Consider the following 8,807-nt stretch of genomic DNA (forward strand, 5'->3'; position numbering starts at 1 on the left):
AAAAGAAGGCGAGGAGGAGCGCGCGAGGAAGAGTTAAGGTCGCGAGAGGTGGAGGAGAGGAGCGAGAGAAGGCCGAGGGGAGGCTGATTTATGGGCGACGGCGCTGCGAGACGTTTTCGCTGCGTAACTTCCGCCAATTTCGTTTCCTACCGCGACCGGGGGGAGCCCGGTTTCCGGTTTCTGAACCGAACGGCCGACTGCGACTCGCCGTTGCTGTTATTGCCCCAGTGCGCGGTGTGTTACCAATGCCTCCTTGCGAAATATTCCGTAACGAAGTATCGAGACGCGCGCGAGTCAGTGTAGGATCGAGATATGGTCTGTGCCTTCGGTTTTCAAATGAGATTGCCACTTTCACAAAATATAACGATTACAAATATTCCCCTATTTAATATTACCGTAGATATATATTTACTATGGAAAGATTTAAGATAATAATTTATTATATGAATGAAAGAAAATTAGAGGAAACTTTGTCGATATCTCTTTAGTTTTTATTTTTAATAAAATACCTCGTGTAAATTTCATTAACTGATTGAAGTAATTGTAGAATGAAATAACAATAATTAATAGTGTATTTAATCGTTTATTTTAACTGTTCTCTTTTACAAGTAGGAAGCCTATAAAAACTCCCTTTTGCAATTTCAATCTCTTCACGTTAAAAACTAAACAAATATTCAGTTATATGAAAAATTTCGTAAAAACGAATTTCAGTCGTATTTGTTATTGACACTTTTTGTTATCTCTGCCTACGACCGGCTCGCGTTGATCTTTTATTTTTGCTATAGTTGACTTTTTAATCTTCCTGGGCCTCTTTCGGTACCTCAAAAATCTCTATTTTTTCCCCATCGACAGAGCGATTGTTACTGTCGATGCGATGCTGTCGAACGGCGGGGCGAGAACTTAGGAGCGAGCGGAGGATTATCGCAGAAGCGAATCGTAACGGAGGCAAAATCTAGGCCGTGCGATTCTGAGAACTGGAACGTGCGTGCAGGTGCGAAACCTCGCCGGGGCTCGAGGGACCGAGAGAGAGATCGCGTATTTTCCCTTCTCAAACCCGCCTCTCTCGTTACACCTGGATGACTGAGTTTAAACTGCAAGACGTTACGATCTCCAGTCAAGTACGACGATCCTTCGTCACCGCTGCAGCACGGCGGGCGCTGTGTGTCCCAGAGCCTCGCGATCTTCACTTTTAAAAGGGGACAAAGCGGAAGCGCCGGGGTAAAAAAAAAAACAACTCGCGTATATTTCACACGACAACAGGGCGACAATCGTGACAATCGTAGCATTTTATCGTTAATTTAATCGATAATTTAATTCATGTAATTTATGGATTTTAAAACGATGCGTTTAGTATCGCTAATTACATTTATTTATCGTTATTAATTGCTTTATCTGCTCTGTCAAGAACGCGTATCGACATCTGCGTGCGCATATTTTCCTATAAATTAAAAAAAAGCAAATTGTCGCGAGTAGATCAACGATGCAACGATTTTCAGTGACCCATTTTTTTTTTACTACGGGGCAGGTTAATCTTCGGCGTTTCGGTGGAACGAGCTTGCTCGAGGAAAACGCTCGTATACATCGATTATACATTGCGACAGGTATAAACGCGTTTGCGTCGCTCGCGGTGCTTCGCGAAAATTGTCGATTAAAACTTTGAGGTCGGCCATTAGCCTTCACCCACATTACTCAATCGTAACCATTGCGCGATTGCGTCAACTGTGTGTTTCTCCGGTCGGTTCGTCGTCGTCGCGACTGCATGACGTATCGAAGGTGTTGCACGCGGAATTAATTCATGCATTAATTATCATGAGTATTTAAGTCCCCCGATACGTACGTACATACATCATATACGCGACGCATATATTATTCCGCGCGATCTTGCATTTTCAAGCAGTGCCGCGCGATTTTATATGCAGAGCGGGCCCGGGCGCAAGAAAAAGAAGAGCCTACGGGAGAGAGTCGCACAGTTGTAAATTTTACAGAGACGGATAATAAAAACGAAGTCTCACACGCGTCGGGATAAAAAAGTGAATAAAGTTCGCGGCTAAACGCTGTGTATGGTAATAGGTGGTACATTTGATAAACAGGAAAGATATTCGTTCTTGATAACTCAGATTAATTTGTTTCTTCTGAAATTTACATTAATTTACATTGTATTCACTATTTTTGCTGCATTCTTCGTGATTTTATTTTTTTTTCACGTTTTCGTTGCGCGCCGTTATTACTTGTTTTATTATTTAAATTAAATATTGCGTTAATTACAGGGATGTGCACTTTTCCGTATTAGCATGAGAATAAAGTGATAACGGTAGCGATATGACGGGAGGGGGAGAGGACCGTATTATAACATTTCCGCTTCACACGAATCGCCTGTATGGCATTCGAAATAGAATATTATACACAAAATGCGGGGGAGAAAGATTCTCGTAATACTTTTTGCATAATTCTACTCTACGCCCAACAACGAAAAGCTTTTTAACGAAATCTCGAAAAATACTGATGATCCATTATTACATTAATGCATCGAGAAAAGAGATACGGCCGTCGCCGCGCCGCACCGCGCCGCGCGTGGACATTGCATTAGAGATGTTTCGCGTGGAATAAAATTGCGCGCATTAACATGACTGTTTAACTACATCGGTAATGACAGCCGATGCGACAAAGAGAAAAGCGGAGAGCGTTGTCGTTACATAATTAAGGGAGCCAGAGTATTTCGTGGAAATGTATTGTGTGACTGTAGTATTACGCGCGCCGGGAACTTTCAGGCGCAATTAGCAGGATCTCGTAATTGATATCAGGCAATTTGATATTCTCACTCTCTCTCTCTCTCTCTCTCTCTCTCTCTCTCTCTCCTTCCGATCGGAAAAATCGTGCCGCGCGCGAGCAAACGATATCCTTTTCCGCATTAATTCTTATTCGCCATTACGAATTACCCAATTGTTAATTGTCCCGATAATTCCGTGTTTATACGTGCTCCAGACGCGTTGGATGCGCGTGTTGCATGTGTAACACGGCATTGAATTTGTCACGAATCATTTTTATTTGTCATCATTTTTATTTTTAAAACTTTATTAACAGGACGTGAGGTATTTACTGCATCTCTTTACATCGATATTTATTTTTCAACATTGATGAGACACGCCGTAATCTGTATCGCGTCGTCGGCTGACTTTAAACGGTCAATTCGAACGACGCGTCGCATTATTTCGTCGTCACACTTGGTCACACTTAGACTTAATTTGTGAAAAAGCCATTTTTTTCCGTCACGCGGAAGTTATTGCTATCTCTATACTTTTATCAATTGAAGGACGCACAGATTCGCCGAAATCTGTCGCTGAAAATTTGATAGTGGCTCGATGGATCGCGTCGCGGATCGTTGTGCCGAAAGATTTTTCGAAAATGCATCAGAATCGGCGCGATGGGATCTCCCGATGACGAAAATATGAAGTGCGCGGGATTGAAGAAATCACGCTCGCGTACACGTCAAATCGCGGATCGAAATTGCCACTCTCGGGGAAGACACTGACCCAGATACCGGCGTATACATGGGGAAGGTCGTATGTAAACATACGTCTACACATACACACATATATATATGCCTATATGTGTGTGTGAGTATATAGAGTATATAGATTGACGTGTCTGTACGTATGTATATACTCTCGAGTGAGTAATACCCGGCCGGGGCGCGTGCACGCGTACGTCCCTGTATCATACGCGCGCACAACCATACGCGCGCGCGCGGGTGGCGTATAAAATAGAGGTTTACGTATTTTCTTCTCTCCGCTCACGAGAGCTCGCGTGTGCGTTGCGCCCGTTTATGTGCACGCCGGTAATGGCAATGTACGCGCACGTCGTGCAATACGTATCGCGAAATGTTTGCCACGTTGATTAACCGCGCGATAGGGACCTTTGAACAGGAGCGAAATTAAATTTGGCCGCGCGCTCGTGGGTAAAGGGGTATACCAGTGAATGTCATCGTGTCTTTAGTAGAAAAAAAAATGTGATTGAAGCACCGAATTATGAATACGTCAATACTGTTCCGTCGATGGTACAAGGAAGCAAATAAGAAAAGGATTAATGATATTACGCGATGATCATCTGCGATCGATACAAAAAAGAAAACAGAACTTTGCAAACTTTACATCAATCTTTACTATTAATTTAGCAGTAAAGAGGTACGATTAATTTAGTAACATACGAACACGTTATTCAACATGAAATATGATACTATCAGAAATGTTTTCCGCGCACTTGAAATTTTGCGCTATTATTATTTTTTATTTACGCCACAAAATTCACAAACGATCGTTCGCAGAGTGTTTTTTGCGTATCAGCGATAAGGATATAAAGTTGTCTGACGTATTCTATATTCGCATTCATATGTACTGTAGATATTTACATAGCGACGGCGTGCATGCCGCGTTCGCGTGTGTACGTGTACGTGTACGTGTATGTGTGTGCGTCAGCGCGTAAAAACGCAACGCTTGTGAATGAAACTGTAGTAGTGACGAGTGCACATACGAGTGCGTACGTAAAAGTTATATCGATGACTCAGTCAGTCCCGCTGACTCTCGTTACAACTCGCGCAATTTACAAGCGCTTTCTCAAGGGATCGTTGAACTCAACCCGAGCACTGTCTCTTTCCGAAGTTTTTTTTTTCGTCAACCGTCGTTAAGGTGGATTAGATCAATGTAGAAGTTGACGTCAATCGTATATTGCAATTAGCGTGTAGCGGAGATTTTTTTTGAAAACCTGGCGAATGTAAGAGACTGAATGGAAATTGAGATAGAAAGAGACAGAGACTTGGAGAATTTATAAGTGTGCTTGAATATATTTATTGAATTTATTTACAACTTTAGTGCACACGTGTTACATATTGCAATATACGTTATCCCCTTTAAAGTGTAATTATCATAGAAATACGAGGGTTCGCATATTACGTGCTTCCGCATTAATCGATTCAGGTCATAATGATTGCGTTTTACATTCAGTACGTATGCTCAAGACCAGAATTCGTGTGGTTTTTCATTTTAGGCATAACAATTGGTTGTACATGAATAAATGAACCGTGGGCAAGATGCACCATGATGGCCACGATAATCAATGGTTGTGGTTGATGGTATTCCACTGTCTGTATCAACAGTTAACAGCGGCAAAATGGCCATTTCGTGTTCCGGTTCGTCGTTGCGTGCCGATCTATAATTTAACAAAATGCACCGTTCGAAATAATCGATAGCCGAAGATAATTATTATTCCGCACTTACACTCACGAACAGCCGCCATGGGTCATGTAATCGTGTTCCGCTTTGATGAGCATCGACGAGGCGCGTAAAGGCGTGTTCTTAATTACAGAGCAGTATGTGTGATAGAAAGTTGTGTAATATCTCTCTGTGTCTCTCTCTCTCTCTCTCTCTCTCTCTCTCTCTCTCTCTCTCTTTTTTCATTGTCGGTGCAGTCGGTCATGTCTTATCGCCGTCACGTCTCTTTTCGTTTGAGATAAAATGTATGTATTATAGCAAATTGTGCTGTCGGATCCTACGACCGCAACAACGCGATAATGAAATCGGTATAATTTACAATTCATACTTTATAATTTCGCTTTACGAGGCTCACAAAAGTGAGCGGTAAAAGATTAATATGCTGACGCTTTGCGTCGCGGTATTGCCAATAAAAGTTATTGTTATTGCGAACGATGCCGCTAATTTAAATATCCGCGCGCGCGAGCGCGCGCGTTACGTATGAATGTGTGTACGTGCGTGCGTATATGTGTATGCGTATGTGTGTGTGTGTGTATGTATGTGCACGCGCGATTGACGTTCGGATGACGGACGTCACGTTATTCATGAATTATGGATACAATTGAAGCGCTTGATATCGCTGAAACGTCGCGCGATGCGGCTTTTCCGCGTTTATACGCGGGAGGAAGGGAGGAGGGGGTCGCCTTTCCATGCTCAATTGCGCTAGGTCGAGGCTTTTTGGCCGTTATCAACGCCGGCAGATAAGAGCTCTCCCCCCTTCCTCGTTAATTAATGAATTAATGCCCCGGCAGATAAAATCGGCTGAGGTCGGCCAGGCCATTGAGTCCCGCGATTCTTTAATCCGCGTCACTCGGGGGGGCAAATCACCTTCCGCGTGATGAAAAAACCTAAAGGTCGTGTCAGAGTGCACGTAATTAATTGCACAACAGATTATTGATTATTCGCGGACGTGTCGTGAAAGTTGAAGAGCGCGCGAACGCGATGAAAGATAGCGGCAAACTCTTACCGCTAATGACATGGTTTTTCTCAAAGATTCTTTTTCTGCACGATCGCGAGGGAAAGATAGCATGGTTATAGACGATATTTGTTTGCCACATGGCTAAAGATTTACGTAATCTTCTTCGTTCAAAGGCAGTTACGTATCCGGTGATAAAATGTCACACAATTGTTTGGATTATTTACATGCGATATCATGGGGTTCTAGATTGTAAATTTTGTTGTATAAATATGTAAAGTAGTTTTTATTTAGCTCTATCGTTTTTAACATTAGACGTACTCCTTTATTAGACGTTTCTTCTTCATTATTTTGCACTTATTTCGCGTTTATCGATGAGCAGCACGAAGGAAAGAACTAGGAAGTTAATGCAGCTGGAAATGTGAAATTTGCGAGATTCCGAGGTATTTCTTACTCGAGTTTAGAAAATGGCATTTTCACATAATAATATTACATGAGAGTACATCGTCTTGCCGTCTCTAGGTCTGATTGTGAGTGGTAATTTGGTTTATGGGGCAACATTTGGATTGTATCCAGAGCGCGCGGCTAGTGGACTCCGTATTTCACGGAGACCTATTTCCCCCGGTGGACTTGTTGAGCGATATCAATGTTAATGCATGCGCATCTTTTTAAGAGGAACCTTCTTAAAAGTACGAGGGAGCATACACATGTCTCAGTATTACTATAACTTCGTTGTTTTTATTTTTTTTTCCACAATTGATATAAAAACAAATATTATCATTGATCATATCATAATATCTTATTGTTAGCCATAGGCTAGGCAAAAAAAATTAGATGGATCCGACGAGATTGAATGTCCGTGCACAAAACTGAACGCTGACGATCTATCATCGGTGCGTTTACTTGTAGCGACGATTGTCCCATAAAAAAAAAAAATAACTCCATGTTGTCCAACGCCGAAATCATGGAGATACTACACGCGGACGGCGGCGGGACGAATCGCGTGTCGGTTTCGCAAGTGGCTCGTAAAAATCTGAAAGTGCTGGGCGTTTAAAGGGACACACAGCTGTGTATCGCTCATCCCCGCCGCGCCGCGCCGCGGCCCGGAGATCGCGCCGCCGTATACGATTGTCTCGGTCAGAGATACGCATACACGTTTGCGATATCCATCGTATCGATCATAATTTCTGTCGAAACGCGCGGGAGTGGATGCGCGCGACCGAATAGCGACTTCGCAACGGCGAGGCAGCGGGCAACGCTAACATTGACTCGACATTCATGCATTAGCGTACGCCAATGTAAACGCTTTGCTACATTCATGTGTTTCCTTTCCCGCGGCAAACGCGATCGATGGCAAATATTACTTTGGTCAATTCCAGTCGGCAGTCTATTTACTTGTTTGTGGTATCACTTTGCTGCGCCGATAGGGAAAAGTCCGAGAGAGCGATAGAGAGAAATAGAGAGATGAATAGGAGAGAGGAAGCTGGGAGGGGGAGGAAGAGGGGGGGCGGAGGGGGGGGGTGAATACCGATACGGATGTGATTCCACGGTTTATATGCACGATGCGTTTTCGACTAGCGCACGCGTAGTTACGAATACCAGATTCAGCCACTTATCTCCCCTCAGCCAACCTTTCGGCCAGTTAACTGTTACGATATGTGTAATGATGACGAATGATTCGGAATTAGTCTCAATTTCGGTCTGAATTATGACGGTCATTATATAGAGGTATCGAAAGAGGAGTGTTTTCATTTATATCTCATCGCTGACACGAGACATTTACTATTTCACTGTCTATAAATGAAAAGAGAAAACGATGTATCTTCATGTAGTATTAAGATAATTGGACTATTTTTAGATGTGTATTTTTAGACAGGTATATTTTTAACGCGTGTGTTTGGTGCTTCTGTGAGAAATTATTTTCTTCTCGATGGAGTAGCAATATTTTTAATTAATTCTTTGAATGGTTTGATGATATCGCTTTTTCCATTAATAAACATCTCCGGACAAAAGTTTCGAGAACTCTGATGAAATATATATCTTTAAATTAAATCTATCTTTCTTGCTCTAACAACAAGCATTGATAATTTTGATAATTTAATAATTGTTTGTTAATTACATTATTACATAATCTAAAGAGAGCTCGTTCAAAGTAATTTGCTAGTTTTCCAAAGTTGCAAACGCGCGTTTGGAATCGTTACGGTAGAGCGATAAAGTCAATTCGCAAACATGGATTACACGCGAATTTTAGAAACTGGAGTAACTCGCTGCAAAAGCGCGGAAGTTTGTTTTATCACCGTCGCGGTCGGTTCGATCGCTTATAGGTATACGTGGATGCGCAATAACGAACCGATCTCGTTCGCGATTCCGACGAGAAAATGCGCGGCGGCGCGGTTAGGAGATTATTCGCTGGGCGATTAGCCGGGATCTTAATAATCCCCGTTTGATATAAGAACATTCTACGCGCGCGCATGCAGATTCTCGACGTTGTGCACTAACGACGAAATGTGTTTCTGTGTTTTCAGGTGCGATGGAGTCTCGCGGAGCCGGCTTCTACTATGAGTTGAGGCTTCGTAATTAATCGTGAG

The sequence above is a fragment of the Wasmannia auropunctata genome, unplaced genomic scaffold, assembly GCF_000956235.1.
Source record: "Wasmannia auropunctata unplaced genomic scaffold, wasmannia.A_1.0 LD336026.1, whole genome shotgun sequence".
Lineage (NCBI taxonomy): Eukaryota > Metazoa > Arthropoda > Insecta > Hymenoptera > Formicidae > Wasmannia > Wasmannia auropunctata.